Here is a 19,571-nt window from a genome sequence, read left to right on the forward strand (position 1 = left end):
CCTTCCAAGACCAAACTAACAATAAAATATATTTTTTTAATAATTTAATCTCGGGCTGATAAGGAAATTTAGGGCCTGATTATTTTTAGATATTTTTACCTAGAGGCCAGGCCTCCTCACCTCTTCCCTTTCACACTCCTCTCAGTACAAGACTGAAGCTTCCTCCTGTCCTCTCCAGCAGGTGAAATGCTAACACACACAAGAAGGTGAGAACTTTGCCAAAAGAGCAGTGGTTAAAGGACTGAATGACTGTGCGAAAGGGGAAATGAAACACAAGTAAGAAGATCACTATTGGCAGAGATGTGTCCATATGGGCTTCCCCAAATATCTGAAAGAGACGCTTTTTCTTCCTGAATAAGGAACAGACTGACCAATTTCTCCTCACTCTTTGGATTCTGTATGGATTGGACTATATCATTTGAACATGAATGAAAGACTTAGTCTTTAAGGGTGTATGTGTGTGTGTGTGTGTGTGTGTGCATGAGAGAGAGAGAGAGAGAGAGAGAGAGAGAGAATGAGAGGGAGAGAGAGACCTAAATCTACTCTTCCTAAATCTGCCCTTCTGCTCTCTGGGGGATCCCTGGATTCCTGTGTGAAAAATGGAGATTCAAAGAGAGCTACCCATGACAAAAACCAATCAAACAGTTGAACTGCTTTGTATGGCCTTTTCACCTCCTGTCCCAACATGGCATACATTATAAAATTTTACTTTTAATTTCAGGGATTCACAAACCCCTAATGTCCATCCATGGCTTCCGAGACGAGTGGTTTTAAATGAGATAATAATTTAGGAACTTGAGTTCCTTCTTTTCTTAATATCTGGAGTCTATACCTATTTTCGTATATACCTTTTCAAGGTAGAGGAGTTGTGTTTTACTTTGGAAAAAGAAAATGCCTGGACACAAAATAACTGCTCAACCACACAGATGATCAGTGGAGAACCATTCCACTGGGTTCATACTGAGGGAGTATGTCTCCCTCAGGCTTATTAGTGCATTGCGTTCACCTTCACGGCTTAAAACAATCCTGCCAGTTCTGGAAGAGAATGAAGAAAATAAGTGGGGATTCATACTGGACAGAATTTACCCAACCAGAGTTCAACCAAAGAGAGTAATGAATTAATTATTCAGTAAAAGTCCCAGATGACGGTCAAGTTTTTTTCCAAGTAGATCAACAACGCCAGTCACTGGAGCCCTTGCTAGAGTGCAGCGCCCCGCCTTTCTCCCTACGCGACCCTGCACATTTAATTAGTGCCTGTGAGTTCCAAGGTCAATATTCTCCTCATGAATTGACTAAATTTCATTCTGAAGGGTTTCAAATGCAACAAAAGTTGATCCGCTGCGAAGATGAAAAGAGCTGCTTAACAGCTGTGATAAAGGAAATTGAAACAAGTAGAAACAACTTTCTATTGGGAATTAAACTATTTTCCCTGAGACCCACACATACCAGTACTCTGGAAGAGCTGACAACAAACAAATTGAAATGAATGATGACAAAGCAAATTTACTCTTACATTTGGAACTTATAAAAAAAAAAGGCAAAACACTTTCAAAAAGGAGCTAATTTTTATCTTTAAAATTCTCCTGTCTTAAAGGAAAGCTATCCCTTAAGAAATGCCTATAAAACTCCTCAGTAGATTTTTTTTTTTTTAGTATAGAAACACGATAATTTTGTACCGTCAGCAATATCAATTCATATAGGTTTCCTGAAAAGTTTTTCAGGAAATATAGTCAAAAGTCAAAATAACAGTTGTGGGATAAATGATGAATCGTCGCTCATGGGATTAGGTATGAGTATCAGGCAGGGTCCTGACTCACCAAACATGGGAACGGAGGAGAGTTTAATAAAGAGGTAATGTACAACATATATTATACATTAGTCAGGGTTCTCCGGAGAAACAGAACCAATGAGATGTATCTATACCGAGAGAGAGAGAGAGGGGGGACAAAATGAAATTTAGTATAAGGGATCGGCTCACGCAGTTATGGAGGCTGAGAACGCTCAAGTATCTGTGGTCAGCACGCTGGAGACCTGGGAGAAGCACCGTGTACTTCCGGCGCCAATCAGACTTCCTGAGAACCGGGAGGGCCAGTGCTGTACGTTCGTCTCTGAAGGCCAGAAGGAACCCGAGAGAAGCTGCTGCTTCTGTAGGAGTCCGAAGGCCACAAAGGACTAATGTCCCAGCTCAAGTAGTCAGGCAGTAGAGATCCTCTCTCCATCAGCCTTTTTGTTCTAGGCAGGCCTCCCACCGATGAGAAGAGGCTTACCCCGCAATTGGAGAGAGCGATCTGCTTTACTCAGTCTACTGGTACAAACGCTAATTACATCCAGCAACTTCCTCACGGACACACCCAGAACAACGTTTGACCAAATGGCTGGGCACTCCATAGCCCACTCAAGTTGACAGAAAAGATTAACCATCACGCAGGAGATTGAGTTTAAGAAAACCAAGTGCCTGGGGCTAAACACAGTATCCCTCTTCTGGGCTAACAATAGCCAAAAGCTATTACAGCCTCTAGGTCTGGAAGAGGAAGTCCTTAAGCGCATCCCACAGTGGTTGCTTGCTCAAGGACTGCAACCTTTGGCAGGGAGGGAGCAAGGGAATAAATACCCTAAAGATCAGCCTCCCCCATCGTAGATCGGTACAGAAAAGAGCAGCTATCAAAAACGATGAGATAAGAAGAACATCCAGTAAAGCATTACCTTTTTAAAATCAGGGGAAGCAGGGGCGCCTGGGTGGCTCCGTCAGTTGAGCGTCTGACTTCCGCTCAGGTCATGATCCCAGTTTGTAAGTTCCAGCCCAACATCAGGCTCTGTGCTGGCAGGTCAGGGTTTGGAGCCTGCTTCGGATTCTGCATCTCTCTCTCTCTAACCCTTCCCTGCTCTCTCTCTCTCTCTCTCTCTCTCTCTCAGAAATAAATAATAAACATTTTTAAAAGTTTTTTTTTGAAATTTTTAACGTTTATTTATTTTTGAGAGAGACAGAGCATGAGTGGGGGAGGTACAGAGAGAGGGAGACACAGAATCCAAAGCAGGCTGCAGGCTCTGAGCTGTCAGCACAGAGCCCGCCGCGGGGCTCGAACTCACAGACTGCGAGATCGTGACCTGAGCCGAAGATGGATGCCCAACCGACCGAGCCACCCAGGCACCCCAACATTTAAAAAGTTTTAAAATAAATAAGTAAATAAAATAAAATCAGGGGAAATAACGAAAGTTATAAAATCATGGCCTAAAGCTATAGCTATGCATGCACGCTAGAATCCACTTGGTAGCTACTATGGTCTGTGAATTTTATCAGCATAGTATCCATACGACAAAATACAGATACTGACACCTCACTCACATCTCTCAAATAAGAGCATCTGAGGTCCGATGTCAGGCATGAATATATTTTTCGGTTACTACACCTGATTCTTTCCCCATACCCCTGATGTAGGACCCTACCCTGAAAGAGGCTTGTTTTCATCTGTCATCTAGTTATTTTGGGATCACATCTCTGTTTCGCAAACAAGCTAGGATAAGTATTTTCTCAAAGATAAAGTGTTCATGTGATGCCCAAACCTCATTTGTTTTCACCGAGGTGGCTTCATTGATTACTGATGAGTTATCTTGTATGTACACGCAGACCTCATTATCTTAGCCTGAAGCACACAATGGCCCAGCACATCTGCACCCTTTCTCTGTTAGAACAATGTCCCCGGAACAACGGGAAAGAACTTCCCTAGATGAGAAAAAAATACAGAAGGGTCATAAGTCATTGGTCATATTCAGGGGAATGTCCCAGTCCCATCATTTATTTACCTTAGAGTCTTTTAGAGTATAAGAACACCTGTTAATTCATTCCTCGATCCTGCTTTCTTTACTGGATCCATTTGAAGGTTCCAGCTTCATATGAGAAATGAGGCATTTCGAGACCATGCTCTGCACATGGCTGGGACAGTGCGTCATAACAGAAGGATACGGAGCAGAGCAGTATGCAGAGTACTGCATACATACAGATACGTGTGCTTTATACGTATTGTCCCATTAAAATCCTTGCAACTGTTCTATATCATTAGCACCATTATGCTGGTGTTAACATGATAAGTTTGTGTGTCAGAGAAATTGCATAATATGCTTAGGTCACATAGTCATTGGGTGGCCAGAATCACGGTTTTATTGCTTCCAAAGACCATAGTCTTCTGGATACCTTACACCTCTGCCGATCAAGTCCAAAGTCTGGACAGAAGGTTAAATCAAGCGCTGAAACAGATGTGAAGATCTGGGGACAATTTTTCAAGAGCTCTACCAAAATTTGATTTGTTTCACAATATCTGTAAGACTTAAAACGTCTGTGTCTGGAGCACAAGTGATTTCAAAATGGGTTTCATTAAATACTCACACTGGGGAACACAGGGTCACGGCACAGAAAACTCTATCGAGATTGTGCCTCAGTGCATCCCTCCAGCTGAAAAGCTTACTGAGTTCCCAACTGCCAGAAGGAATGGCAGATCCCTGCAACATGGCAGGGTCAATAGGTGACAGGCATAACCACGAAGAGGGAATTAGAACAAAGCACGTAATTTCAGATGTGCACATTTACCTAATACCAGTAATCCTTTTAAATGAACAGTCATTTGTCGTATTTATTGTTAAGAAGTAAGTGACCATTTTGAAGAATACATTGATCATCGCCTTTTTGAAATCCTGCAGCAAGTGCACTTATAATACAAATATAGGTTTGTAGTATTTATCTTGTGGAATAGGAATTAGCACAAGAAAGATAAGGAGTCTAAAGACAGGTACATTTCATCGGAGTCTCGGTGCTCCCATTTAGTTGCTGTGTCCTTCAAAAAAATTTCTTGATCTCTCTGAGCTTGAGGTGTTTTGTTTTTTCATTTGAAAAATGGTTGAAGTTAACAAAAATAATATTTAGATACTATGCGTTTTATGCCAGGAGCTCTTTTAGGAGCTTTGCATGGATTAATTTGTATAATTTCATAATACCCTTATAAGGCAGATCTCATTATTATTCTTTGTTTTAAGGTTATTTATTTATTGGGGGGGGTGGGTAGAGGCAGAGAGAGAGAGAGAGAGAGAGAGAGAGAGAGAGAGAATCCCAAGCAGGCTCCACACTGTCAGCACAGAGCTCAACATGGGGCTCCACCCCACAAACCATGAGATCAGGACCTGAGCCAAAATCAAGAATCGGACACTTAACTGGCTGAGCCCCCCGGGTGCCCCTCATTATTATTCTTTTAAGTAACAGAGCCAGGGTTGAAATATAAGCAGTGCCCTCCAAAGCCCATCTCCTAAATACTCTAATTCACCGGCAATCTAAATGCCTATACTATTTAGTTTGTGTAATTATTAAGATGATAATATGTTTTAAATGCCTAACAATGGTCAATAAAGACGAGTTCTTTAGTAAAATAATCTCACGGTTGCCTTCCTTGCCCTACCTTCACCTTGCCTGACACTCAAAGAGGAGTAGTGTTGCTGTGGATTGATTAATTTCAAGGATAATCATTGGCTTTCGTTTTCTAAAAGTAGAGCCATAGTGAGGATGCCTAAACAAGTCAATTTTAGGATAAAATCACATTTTTTCTCGCTGGTTGGTATATTCTGTGTAGCCTCTTTTCTATCATTAAACAAGTTGAATGAAGAAAACTTCTTTGTGTCTGCACATCACTATGGTATGCTATGCCTCATGACACATCAAACAACTAAAAACAAAACCAAAATAATCTGCAGACTTCAAGTTCAAAATGGCATCTCTGTAGTAAGGTCTGGTAAGGCTTCTGATTCTTCACATTAATGGCCAGAAAGTTACAAGCAGATGAAAAATCGCAGGAACAGCACCAAAAGCTAATAATCCTCATAGGAAGCATTAAAAAGCAGATTTAATGCTGTAGAGAAAATGAACCTATGGTGTGGAGCCAAAATTTCAAAACTGTCAAACAAAACTGATCAAAAGGTAAAGAAAGGAAGGAAGGAAGGAAGGAAGGAAGGAAGGAAGGAAGGAAGGAAGGAAAGGGTAGAGAGGACATATTCCATGGTCCAAAGATCAATGCCTCTGAAAGATGTGCAGTCAAATCTAAATATTTGTAGTAATTATTTTCTATAAAATTTTCCAACACTGAACTAGTGAATCTGAACTATAGGGTCACGTTCCTGCAAGCCTCTGGTGGTATTTCATCAACTAATCAATACACAACTTTTTAAACGTGTATCTCTGTTTAAATACACTTTATCTCATATATATATATATATATATATATATATATACACACACATATATACACATATATATATTTATAAGTATACATAAATATATAATAGATGTTATATTAAATATATAAAATGTATATTTATATATACAACTATTATATATATATGTATATATGTAATTATTTAATGTTTAATTAGCATTGAACTCAAAGCCAAAGCACTGTAATTCATGTGTGAAGGAAGCTTATCTAACACACGTGTTTTCTCTATAAGGCACATCATAGCCTTCTTGCACTTGGGAACACTAGACGGTACTGAAGCACTACACTTGGAAGCCATTTGAAACAGAGAAACTACCAACATAAAGAGCAAAAATGTGAAAAAAACATGGCACTATATACAGCATATATATATTTATGTGTGTGTGTGTGTGTGTGTGTACAGTATAATCCAACATATATATCAGTATAATCAAATACACTTATGCATATAAACATTGTTTTATTACAGTGGATAGATACCACAAAGACATACATCAAAATAACAGTGATTGTTTCTAAAATTGGGGTGACAAATGACTTTTATTTCCTTCTTAGGCTTTACTATGTGGTCCAAGTGTTCTGAAGTAAATGTGTTTTCCTTTTTAAATCAAGATGAATTATATTTTAAAAGGGAGTCAGCCATAAATACAAATAGTGCAGAGTTTTAAGAAAAAATTGAACTGAGAAGACACTGCTCAAACTTCAGCCTCCTGCGTGAGATTGTCAGTTTTGTTTTTACTTCTTCCCTCAACCTCCCTGCGGGTTCTTAAGAATAGTATGAAGCCCAGCTCTCCCAAGGCAAAGGTCAAAAGTCAAGTACTGAGCCATGCTCAGATTGTTAAGGTTTGCCTAGGTTCACAGAAAACAGTCCTACTAGAGTTACTCATGTGTTCAAACATGTGTTGTTTTGGGTTTTTTTTCTGCATTATGGCTTTAGTTTTTAAAAAAAGATATAATTCAGGAAGAGCCAGACGGAAGGAATGCATAGGGCAAGGTATGTGGAAAGGGTGCAGAGCTTCTGTGCCCTCTCTGGGTGTGCCACTCTCCCCACAATTCCACACGCTTACCAACCCAGAAGCTCCTCTCCTACCATTCTTAACTGATTTTAAGACTCCAAAATAAGTTGTTCATTGTGATATTGTAATTCAGGTGGAATAAAGCCCAGCCTGCAGCATCTACAGACTTGTCAAATCCAAATTCAGTAGCTTATGCTCAAATCTGGGTGGAGCCAGGGACCGGAAGGTATATCCTTGGGGATAAGCCCGGAGAAGCTGCATTAAGGAAAAGAGAAGGGTATGTAAAGACATTCTTGGTAGGAAGCCCAGATTCACACTCATGAAATTTAAACACACACACACACACACACACACACACACACACACACACAGAGGCACATTGTCATATGTAGCTTATCAAGAAAATGGATGCTTTCAGAAATGGATCATTAACACTTTTAAGAGAGCCACTTAGAAAATGAAAACATTGAACTTGAATTCTGATCTGTAACCATAAACAACAAGGACCTAGATGGGCACGTGTGTGTGTGTGTGTGTGTGTGTGTGCGTTAAATCTTATTTTCCTATAGTGGAGTAATGCAGACTCGGAAAGTGTGGCTGGGCACTTGTCCCCAGGAAGTCACAAAGAGGAAAGAGGTGAAAAGCAGCTCTGTTTCTGCTGGAAGAGCAAAGAAGGAAGGGGCTAATAGCCAGGGAAATAGGCCAGATTGTGGATATTAAACCCAAAAAAAGCACAAACACATGTTGGCCTGAAAATAGTACTGGCTGGACAAATGGAGGACTGGAAGAGCCTGTTGAGAAAGAAAGTGCTGAGAGCATTTTAATTCTCTTCAACCATTTGATTTTTGCCATGATTGTAAAACCCACAACAAAGGAAGAAAGGCTTACTCATTGCGGAGAGAGCCTGTGCAAAGGTCACCCCCGATGAAAGTCATGCTACTGAACAGACAGTGGCCTTAATCTGTGATCCTTCCATAGGCCTAATGAGGAACCCCTGTCACCTAATTCTATAGTTCAAGATTTGCATAAAGACCCCTTGGGTTGTTCAGTTGGGAACATAAACAGATTCCCCTGTCTACTGTCCTGTGGGCAATTACTCTACCTATCCCTAATCCAGTGACATAAAACCCAAACCGTCTTTTGGTTCTGGCTCAGGAGGTCATAGGGTCTGGTCCAAGGAACTTGTGATTGACTCCATTCTTAACAGTTCTCTGCGCCCATTTTATTCAGCATGGTGCTCTCATTCTTTCCTCTATCTACTCGACTGCAGGCGAATAACTTGTGACACAGAAACCTTGAAAAGGCATAGGCACAGCTGGGAAAGGGGACGGACAAGTCCATAGAGGAACGCTCTTGATCTGATGGTTCCTGACAAGTGTTTATTAATAATGTAGGAAAGAAAGACATGAACATTTTATATCACCTTTATATTAAAATGTGAAGTGTTGGTCAAAAAAAACCCCAGGTTTTAATTCAAAGTCGATGAAAATTTATCTCTAAGGCAACAAGGAGAGATTAATAAAATGCAAAACCCCTTGATCACTCTTAGCTTTTAGCTTTTTTTTTTCGTTCAGACATTGTTAAAGCAACTTTCCCATCAAATCAAATTTTCACATGGGGAGAAAATAGAGTGCATAGGGAAATACTCTTATTTAGAGGGAAAAAATTCATTTAAGGTAATCATATAGCATTATAAAGATAAATGATGCATGTATCAGCAAGAGATAAGTATATCACAGGGGACAAAGTAGCAGAAGCCATTTGCCTGGGATTGGGAGCATCAGTCCTGCCTATGTGACCCAGAGTGTGGGCTTCCATTTGAATGCATGTCATATCCATTTTGGAATCAGGCATGGTGGTTTCATTTCTTCCTCGATTCACTCTTCTATTAACCATGCTAGTAAGTTGCAGTTTAGCTTCCAAGACTCTTTCTTCATGTCACGTTTGCAGGCATTATGTTCTCACAAAAGATTTTGGATTAGACAGTTTATGTTTAAATCCAAAAAAAAAAAAAAAAGGATCATTGCATTTTTCATAGACAATACACACACGGAAGGGGGCTTGTGTTCTATTTCCCACGGTTAATTGTTTTCCAAAGGCATACCTGCTATACTGCCCCAGATTTTTAGGAATCATCATATATGAAGCAGTTTTCAGAATACCGATTTTTCCAACCAACTTTGGGGAAAATATATATCTTCAAACTCTCGCCTTACCTATACGCATATGGGTATTCAGCTAGTTATCACTGTCATGATTAATTCATGACATCTCTCCCTGGTTACACTTGCTTTTTCCCAACCAGGATTATCATGACTGCGCTCCAGAAGGGCACTATGACAAAAACATGCGCACGTGGCTGTGTACGTTGGAGAGGACAATGATAAATCTCTTCATGAGTTTACACGGCTCATTCGCGGATGATCATGATTCACGGGCTAACATACGCCTCCCAAATTACCATTTTTAAATATGTAGGGAAATAAGAATTGGAGAGGGAGTACTGGAAAAAGAAGAAAGACTATATCCTTACTCTTTCTTATACTATAATCATATCTTCTTTAAAAAAATTTTTATCCCTGTGGATTTCTAAACAACAGCCTATAATAGTTCTAATGGTAAATCCAAACTCTTAGAAATTAGTCTCAATCCCCACTAAGTACCAGCACTTTTTTAAAATGTTTATTTATTTATTTTGAGAGAGAGAGAAAGAGAGAGACCACTTGCAAGCAGACAAGGGGCAGAAAGACAGGGAGAGAGAGAGAGAATCCCAAGCAGTGTCTCCCTGTCAGTGCAGATCCTGATGTGGGGCTTGATCCCATGAACCATGAGATCATGACATGAGCTGAAACCAAGAGCTGGACCCTTAACTGACTGAGCCACCCAGGCACACCTAAGTCCCACCACTTTTTAATCTGTTTTGAAAATATAACTATAACTACAATAGGAGAAAATCAGTTTGTAGACATCATTCACAGTCTGATCTTCCCAATTAAATTACTTTTTCATATTATCTTCCAGGTTTGCACCAATTTATGCCATATATATATATATATACACACACACACACACACACACACACATATATATACACATATACCAACATGAGCACACACACACACACACACACACACAAGGTAAATAGTAAATGAAATTATATACCTATATAATTTATATGCAAATATTATGTGTATATTATATATTTTTATATTGTATACAAATACGTGTATAGACATATATAATTGATATTTCTTGATTACTGGAAACATAAACATTACCCATGCATTCATTTAATATTCATCTACCAATTATTTCTCTCACTACTGTGAGAGGCCACTTGGCTCTCTTATTTGGCCACTGTGAGTGGCCACTCAATGGCCACTTATTTTGGCTTCAAATTACCCATTATGCAATCCCACAGTTCCATGGCTTTCAAGACTATCTATACTCTGGTGAATCTAAAGACGATCTATTTTTTTAAGGTTATTTATCTGTTTTGAGAGAGAAAGAGTGAGAGAGCACAGTAAGGGCGGAGAGAGAGAGAATCCCAAGCAGGCTCTTCACTGGCAGAGCAGAGCCCAATCTAAGCCTCAATTTCTTCTCTGAGGCAAAAAAAAAAAACAAACCCTGATAATATCTGTCCTTCTGCTTCACTGGAATATTTGGCACCCTTTAGAGATTCAGTGTGGAAATGTACTGTGAAGAGATAAACCCCTTGAAATGTAAGGTGCTGTGGCCATCACCTTTCTGTCTCTTTCACCACACTTCTCCAGGTGACATGTTGCCTCTCTGGGTGACACGTTTTTGTCATGTCCTTACTTTCCATCAAACCATGTCTCTTCCTTAAAGACTCAGGTAACAATTCAAATTCGACTGGAAAGGCTTTTAAAATGCATTCTATTCTACACTGTATAGAACTTCTGAGCATATGTTTTGGAGAAGGGGCTTGATGAAAAAGGCTAAATTCTCATCTCAAAGTGAAAAACCAAGATACAATGCCCGACACACACAAAAATAACAAAATTAAGAATTAACATGATAAACACATTATCGACACATATATGTTAATATCAAGAGACAAAGCTAAAATAATTTAAAGCAGTTGCCTGTGAGGAATGGGAGATAGAAAAACACAGGGCAGAGGAAGCTGTTGTTTTTTTAATAATCTTTGTTGATAATCTATAAGGCATATGTCTATCTAATTTTTACAACAATACCAACTTTTAAAAAATGTTGAAATAGGAAATTTTTTTATAAAATGCCTTGCATAGTGCTTGTTACACACTTCATGATTAATCAGAATTTTATCATCCCTTTTATATAAGAAAGCTGCTTTAAAAACAAAAACCAACAAACAACAACAGCAACAAAAACAGGATACTGTGCCTGACTTCTAATTGCTCTCATTGTTTTGTGATAAATCTGACCTTGATCATGACCTGGGTTCCCAATAACCTCACCTCATCTACTAATCCTAACATACTGACTCAGAAAGAAGCACCTGCCCACAACTTGTTTTAGTGACAATGCTCTGTAATCCCATAATTCCATGGCTTTCAGGACTATCTATACTCTGATGAATTTAAAGAGTATGTACTTTTTAAGGTTATTTATTTATTTTGAGAGAGGGAGAGGGAGAGAGCATGGGAGGAGAAGAGAGAGAAAGAATCGCAAGCAGGCTCTGCACTGTCAGAGCAGAGCCCAATGCGGGGCTTGAACTCACAAAGTGAGATCAGGACTTGGGCCAAAACCAAGAGTCAGCTGCTCAGCCGACTGAGCCACCCAGGTGCACCAAGACTATCTGTATTTTGAAGAATAGCTATACTGTAATTTATAACTTCAACCTTGAATTCTGCTGAAAACTCCAAAGGTGTATAACATGCACTCCACTTGGAAGACTTGGAAGCTCAAACTCAATGTGGTCAAAGCCAAGCTGTAGCTCTTTGCTCAAACCTGCCCCCTTGGATGTAACTGAGTTTCAAAAATGGCTTCACCATAAACTCAGCTAGTGTTCAAGCTGAAAACCTGCGATTCGGTCTTGACTACTCGCCCTCCCTCACTCGTCACATTTCATTCAGAACCAAGTCATGCTCTCCTAACTTTTAAAGTACATCTCGATGCACTGCTCTCCGTCACCTCTGTTACCAAATTATTCCACCTCAACCACAAGAGCTTTCTAACTAGTCTCCTTGTTTGTGTGGTTTTGTCTTCTTCAGTGGATTTTCCCTCAGCAGGCAAAGTGACCTTCCTAAACAGAATCTGATCAGGTTTTTCCCTTAATTAAACCCCTCTGTGGGTTCCTAATGTACTTAGGTCCACAAGGGCTGTAATATCTGAGAACTGACTATTGTTCATCTTGTATCTTTCTCCTTCCTATTCACTACATCCTGCCAGACTGGCCTCCTTTCTACTTGTCTTGCACCAAAGTCTTTCCCGCTTGAAGGATTTTGCAAATGAGACTACCATTGACTGGTACCACTTCACCGCTAGACAACGTTCACTTTCACTTTGGGTTCTGGTTCAAATGTCCTTCCTAAAAGAGTTTTTCCCTGATGCACTAATATAAACTAACATTTCTCACAGTTTTTTTTTAATGTTTATTTATTCTTGAGAGAGAGAGACAGAGACAGAGTGTGAGTGGGGGAGGGGCAGAGAGAGAGAGAGAGAGAGAGAGAGAGACAGAATCCAAAGCAGGATCCCAGCTCTGAGCTGTCAGCACAGGGCTCGAACTCACAAACTGTGAGATCATGACCTGGGCCAAAGTCAGAGGCTTAACCGACTGAGCCACCCAGGTACCTCTATCACAGTTTTTACCTTTGTGCTTATTTATGTGAATACTTATTGATTGATCCTCTTCTATGTTCTGGCAAGTCAGGGACCATATCTATTTTGCTATTCACTTTACCCCAGGGCTGGCACATCATAGGCGCACAAGCACTATTTTAAAGTATCCTCTATGAATGGTTAATCCATTCAATAATGATAAATAGAGGGCAAGAAACTAGCCAATGAACAATCTGTAGGGTTCTTGCAGGAAAAGCCCTTACCCAAACTTTGAAACTCCACAGGTCAAAGGCACAGGAGGCTTCTTGATGGCTTCTACGAACTCAGCTCAGGAGCACCAGACCCTCTTCTTCCCTTGGCCCCATTCTCAAATAATATGAACGTTTTCTTATTAAAAAGGAAAAGAGCATCTAAGGTATTTTATTATGAGTATTTGTTCAGTGAAAAGAAGTTTACACAGCTTGTGGAGAATTATTCAGCAGGAAATTAAACCTCCGTAATTCTGAATTTTCACTTTGCTTTCAATTGGCAGCGCTTCCTGGCAAACGACTTTCTCCCCTCTAGAACATTCGTAATACCACATCCGCCACCAAAATGTGCTGTCTGAGCCAAATCACAAAACAGGTTAGACAGGACGACTTTCTGGAGGTCTGAGATACTAGGTGTAGATAAGCTGTGAGCATCCATGAGGGCCTTCGAATATGGCCGGCAAATAACACCCAAGTTCTGCACAGTAAGTTGAAGTCTACCAAATACTCACATAAGATAATGGATCAACAAAGAAAGCTCCATTGTATCATCTTTGCGAACATGTTTTCTGATCTGAGTTCCCCAATAATGTTATGAGACTGGTCTTGTGCCTCCGTTTCACTGGTGAGGCAACTAACCCGCTTGAGAAGTTTTAATGACTTGCCTAAGGTGCCCCAAATGCAGGACTCAAAATTAGAGTTTTGACATTTTTCCCCCACAGATCTTCTCGATAGGAATCTGGTCATTTGGCTGCTTCATTTAATGAGGAGAATAGACTTCACCTAAAAACAAATAGCTACGATAGACGATGGGTTTATATACTAAACAAACAAAACAACTGATCGTGTGTTAAAGAGAGCCAAATTGATTTTTTTTTTTTACTTTGTTCCCCTTAACAAAGAAAAGGAAATGCCTTTTCTGTGGTTGTTGTTTGTTTTGTTTTGTGTTTTTAAGCTAGACTGGACTGGAGACTGTAGAAAGTGTACATGAAATAATTGGAACATTATTTATTTCATTATATGTAAGACGCCATAGATGATTTCAGTCACCATTACTTTCATATATTTAGAAAGTAAGGAAATACGGGGCCAATTAAATCAGAATAAACCAAGAGTAAGATAAATCCCAACTGTTTTTAAACGTTCTAAGCACGCAGTTAGAATCTAGGAAGTATCTGAGACAGTTGATATCAGTATGATAGGGAAAATATTGTCCCTCAGCTATCTCTTTAGGAATTCATGTCCCCTTTTTTGTTCCTTCCGTGGAAATCTTAATTTAAGCCCTCATCATCTTTGGCCTGGGCTATGACTGTGCTAAATCTATTGTCTCCATCTCACTTCTCCTCCCTCCAACCCACCTTCAGTATTGCTGTCAGGGTGATCTTTCCAAAACACAGTTCTGGTGATGGCTTCCACAAATTAAGATGCTTATGGATCTCCTACATGCAGGATTAAATCCAAACTCCTTAAGTTGGCATCCAAAGCACTTTCTGGCCAGCGCCCAAACTACTTCAGGAGTTTCATTTGTCTCCACAGCTCAGTGTACACTCGACACACATACTCATTTTCTCACCATTCTCCAAGCACATATCTATCACAGCGTGCACACAGAGGCAAGTATTCTGTTTTCTCTCTCACTAAATCCATTATTCTCCTCTTTGTTGGTAAACTCCTATACTTACATAAAGGTTCAGACCAAGCGAAACATCCATAAAACATTCTCCGTCCACGTCCAGGCAGCCTAGGGGAGCTATGTGGAAGAATGGGTCAATATTTAGCCCAAATTGTTCCTTTAGAGATGAGTAAAGAGACCCAAACAAGTGAAGTATTTTGTAATGCAAGGTAATGACCATGTTAGGACGAAAATGCATAGTTTCTCACTCCCGGTTCACTTTTTCTTGCACTTACATGGACATAAATAGAAGATACAAGTGAAGGTAAAATCTAGGACCATCCTTGGTCCACGGACCTCCATGGTTCTCCTCCAGCTGGTGAACTTCTATCTGGAACCACCTAGAGGCAAAATGATGTTTTGAGAAATCAGTCACAAGGGATCTAAATCTTTGTGCCCTCCCTTGGGTTGCCCCACTCCTCAGAACAATTATCTCACAAAACAGTGTGAGGATTAAGTGACATTGTGTCTATTTCAAATGCCTATCACAAGGTCTAGCATAATTAAGGTTCAATAAATGTTAGCATTTTTACTCATTCCTTGCTAGATGAGGCCTCAGTAGGGCTGCTGTGAGGTTAAATCCTTGTTAAACCACCAATGTAGTTAAGGAACATTTCATTTAATACATCTGAATAAATATATAGCTTTGGCAAAAACTCCCCAGTGATGGCAATGCTGTTCTGTTTACTTAATACACACATGTGCTCACTTACAGAATGGGGTGGGTGGCATTCACACCACATATGGTAGCTTTGGGTTATTGATCCCTCAGCTGAAAAATGGATCAACTGGGGGGCCAACAGAAGGAAGCAAACAAATCTACAACTACAAATGCAACACACACACACACACACACACACACACACACACACACACTCAGAAATAGGGAGAGAGATCAAAGGCAGATTATAGCTACCCAGGAGAGACACCAAGAAGATTCGCATTGGGGCAGCAAGATCAAGGCACCCAGAAGACCTTTTCAGGACTTCCAGCCATATCTGGAGAGAAATCAAAGGCTGAATCCTTGGCTATTGCATTTCAAAATAAATAAAGACTCTTCTACTTCCTTCACAAAAGATCAGCCAAGCTAAATTTATGCTCTAGAATATTACTCTGGGAGCTGTCCCTGGAAGAAATCATTTTAACCCTAATGGTGCTCTTTGTTTTGAATCCAAGTCTTCTGCCTTTGCCCACACAACCATTAGCAGATGAATTAGAAAAGCATGCAATCAAAAAATATTTATTGCAGCAAAATGATGCAAAGTGCTGTATTAGGGGAAGTGCCAGTCCCCAGAAATTACTGAAACATCACCAAGTGGTTTAAACTGCCTTTATTAATAGTTCCTTCTTTAGGGTTAAGCATTGCCTTCTTCCTGCTGAAGGTCCTCCTTGACGTGTCAAAATCAATGGTGTGATTGATAAAACATTAGATTGGCAACATCTTTTCAATGGAGAAGAGCTATCGACATCTGAAAGCATAAAATTGGGGAGAAATCACAAAATATATTAAAAGAGAAGAAAGAAAGGTAGAAAGAGAACCAAGAAACAAAACTTCCTTCTGTATAGCTATATTTTGTGTGATAAAGAGCCCAGTTCAAAATAGATTTTATCTAGATCTAATTCCTACCCATTCATAGTGGCTTTCTGGAGCTTTGTGCTAAGGACTGTGAGCCCATTTCTGGACATGGGAGGAGAGTTGAGGGGTGTAACACATAATGTGTAGTTTCTAACTTTGTTGTGGGTGAAGAACACAGCATTTGGAGCCAGGGTATCTAAATTTGAATCCAGGTTCTGCCACTTAAAAGCTGTGTAATCCTATGCACATCGCTCCACCTCTATGACACTCAGTTTTCTTATCTACAAAACAAAAGACAAGAAAGAGTATTATAATTTGTCGGGGTACCGTTGCAAAATATTTAGCCTCTGGCTAAATGAAGAAGTAATAACTTATCATCAGGAGTTAAGTGGCTTACAAAACCACAGGAAAGCCGGAAGACTCAGCTCTAGGCTGACTTCCTGGCACACCTCCCAGGCCCCAGCATCATGTCGTCTCTGCCATAATAGGGGGACAGCAGTCACTACCCAAGCAAGAAGGTGCCACATCGGGAAGCCACCAACTGAAAAAGTACCATGTCTGTGCCACACCCCTACTCGGCAAAATCAATGTATATTGCCTGCTTTTTCCCCTGCTTAACTCCGTTCTGAATCAAAATTCCCCCAGGGGTACCTCTATTGCTAGAACCCAGATCACATGCAGGTCTCAAGCAGCAAGGGAGCGGAAGACCCTGAGGTTTGGACTTCTGGCATGTCCACCTTAGAGGGGCACTGTTGACAATGCTGTCTGGGCGGGTCGACCAGACACCCCTTCAGGACTGGCACCACGTGACTCCAGCCGCTGAGTTGTACAGAGCTGAGATTATTGGTGGCTGATTTCGGTGCCAGAGATCCTCATGGAATTGACGGAGTCCTTCATTGTGACTGCATTACAGTTCAACTCCTTCCTCAGCCCAATCCTATACCCTCATTCCCCACAGCTATCCATTTAATGGTCACTATCCAATATAAGCTTCCCACAGCCAAGTGTTCACCTAAGAATATGACTTCCCTAAGGAACCCGACTTAAACAGACATGTTAACAGTAGTACGTAGAAGAGAGGTTGAGAAAGCCAACCCTCGATATTCACCACAACTTCTATGAGTATGAAACACTCATGTGAAAATACGAAAAAAAAAAAAAAATCCCTAGGATCTCAGTGTCTGACCCAAGGTGAGTCAGTAGATATTAACCTAATAATAGCAAGATATAGCTAATATTTATTGAATAGTAACACAGTAAGAATAGAAACACAGTAAGTAGTTTCTAGATACTATTTTAAGTTATTTATATAAATTCACTTAATCCCCAAAATAAGCGTATGAAGTAGGTACAGTCATTATCCGTTTTACAAATGAGATGAGTAAAATGCAAAGAGATTCATTCCAATGTTAAATAGCTGTGAGTGTTTAGGATTTTAAACCATATGGTCTAAGCCTAGAGTTTATAGTCTTAACCACTTTTTTGCTTCGATATTAAATTTGTAGCCAATAAAATCGCACACATACACACAAGAGTGCACACACACAAAGTAAAGGGAGATAATATTGCAGAAGAGGAAAAGGCAATGCAGTGAAGGAAGAAGAGATTGGAATGTTGCCGCCACAAGGCAAGGAATGATGGCAGCCACCAGAAACTAGAAGCAAGGAGAGGATTATCCCCTGGAGCTTTCGGAAGGAAACAGTCTTGCCGGGACCTATATTTTAGCCTCAAAAGATTCATTTCAGATTCCAGAGAATAAATATATTTGTTTTAAGCCAGTAAATCTGTGCGAATTTGTTTCGATAGGAAGAACAAATTTACTGCCAGAGAAAAGTGGAGTATTTGCAGTGTTAGGTGGAACCATCTCTTGGAGAATTGGTAGTCAGATCTGCCCGGCCCTTGCAGGTCAATGAGAAGCATTGAATGAATGCTGAAAATACTATTTTTGACCTTGGACTTCCCACCCATCTATGTGGGACAGCTGCTAGGTGAGGAATGACATTCAGACGTAATGAATGTGTGCTTTCTCATCAGGATTAATAGATAAAGTTTCTCTCCTCAAAATTTAATATCTTGGAGTTATAAATTGCAAATGGTCTAGGTCAACTAGTAAATAAAACATAACGAGATTCACACTTAAACCTTAGAGTAGCTTTTTCTGTGTTCCACCTGACAAGTGGCTTTACACATAATCAAAACAAGAACCCACAAGCGTTGAGACTCACACAGACTCAAACATGAGACAAGAAAGACCAGCTCCCACCTGCTAATCATCCATCAGAGGGTGGGGGGAACAGAAGGAGGCCCCCCCCAACCAAACACCATTAGAACCTTTCTTTGAAAACAGGAAATGTCTTCCAAATTTAGAAAGCCTCACTCCATGTCAACATTCTTCGCCCTGGAGCCAGCCTCCTTAAATCCCTTTTGGAACAAAGTGGGTATATAGAAATAAATACAATCAGTAGCTCCCCTTATCTTTCCTGTCTGGTTATAAACAAGCTTGTCAACAGCTATGGTGTGAGCTATGGAATGAGAGAAGTTGCCAATTTCTGAGTAATCTTAAATCACCATCTCCAGGAAAACTGTAAACAAAGAGGACCTACAAACAAGGTGATCTTGACCACTGTTTCTCAAACTACCTGTGACTAAAGAACAATTTTTTTGTTAAGGTAAATTAGTATATGACATTCTATTAGTTTCAGGCATACAACATAATAATTAAATATTTGTAAACACTGTAAAGTGATTGCCACAAGTCTAGTTAGCACCCATCACCATAAAATTCACCCATTCTTCCCATCCTCCAGCCCCCTTTCTCTCTGATGACGACAAATCTGTTCTCTGTATCCATGAGTGTTGACTTTTTTTGTTTGTTGATTTGCTTTGTTTTTTAGATGCCACATATAAGTGAAATCATACAGTATGGTTTTCTCTGTCTGACTTACTTTACTTAGCATAATACCCTCAAGGTCTGTTCATGTTGTTGCACATTGCAAGATTTCCTTCCTCTCTATGGCCAAGTAC

The sequence above is a fragment of the Neofelis nebulosa genome, chromosome 3 (assembly GCF_028018385.1).
Source record: "Neofelis nebulosa isolate mNeoNeb1 chromosome 3, mNeoNeb1.pri, whole genome shotgun sequence".
Taxonomy (NCBI): domain Eukaryota; kingdom Metazoa; phylum Chordata; class Mammalia; order Carnivora; family Felidae; genus Neofelis; species Neofelis nebulosa.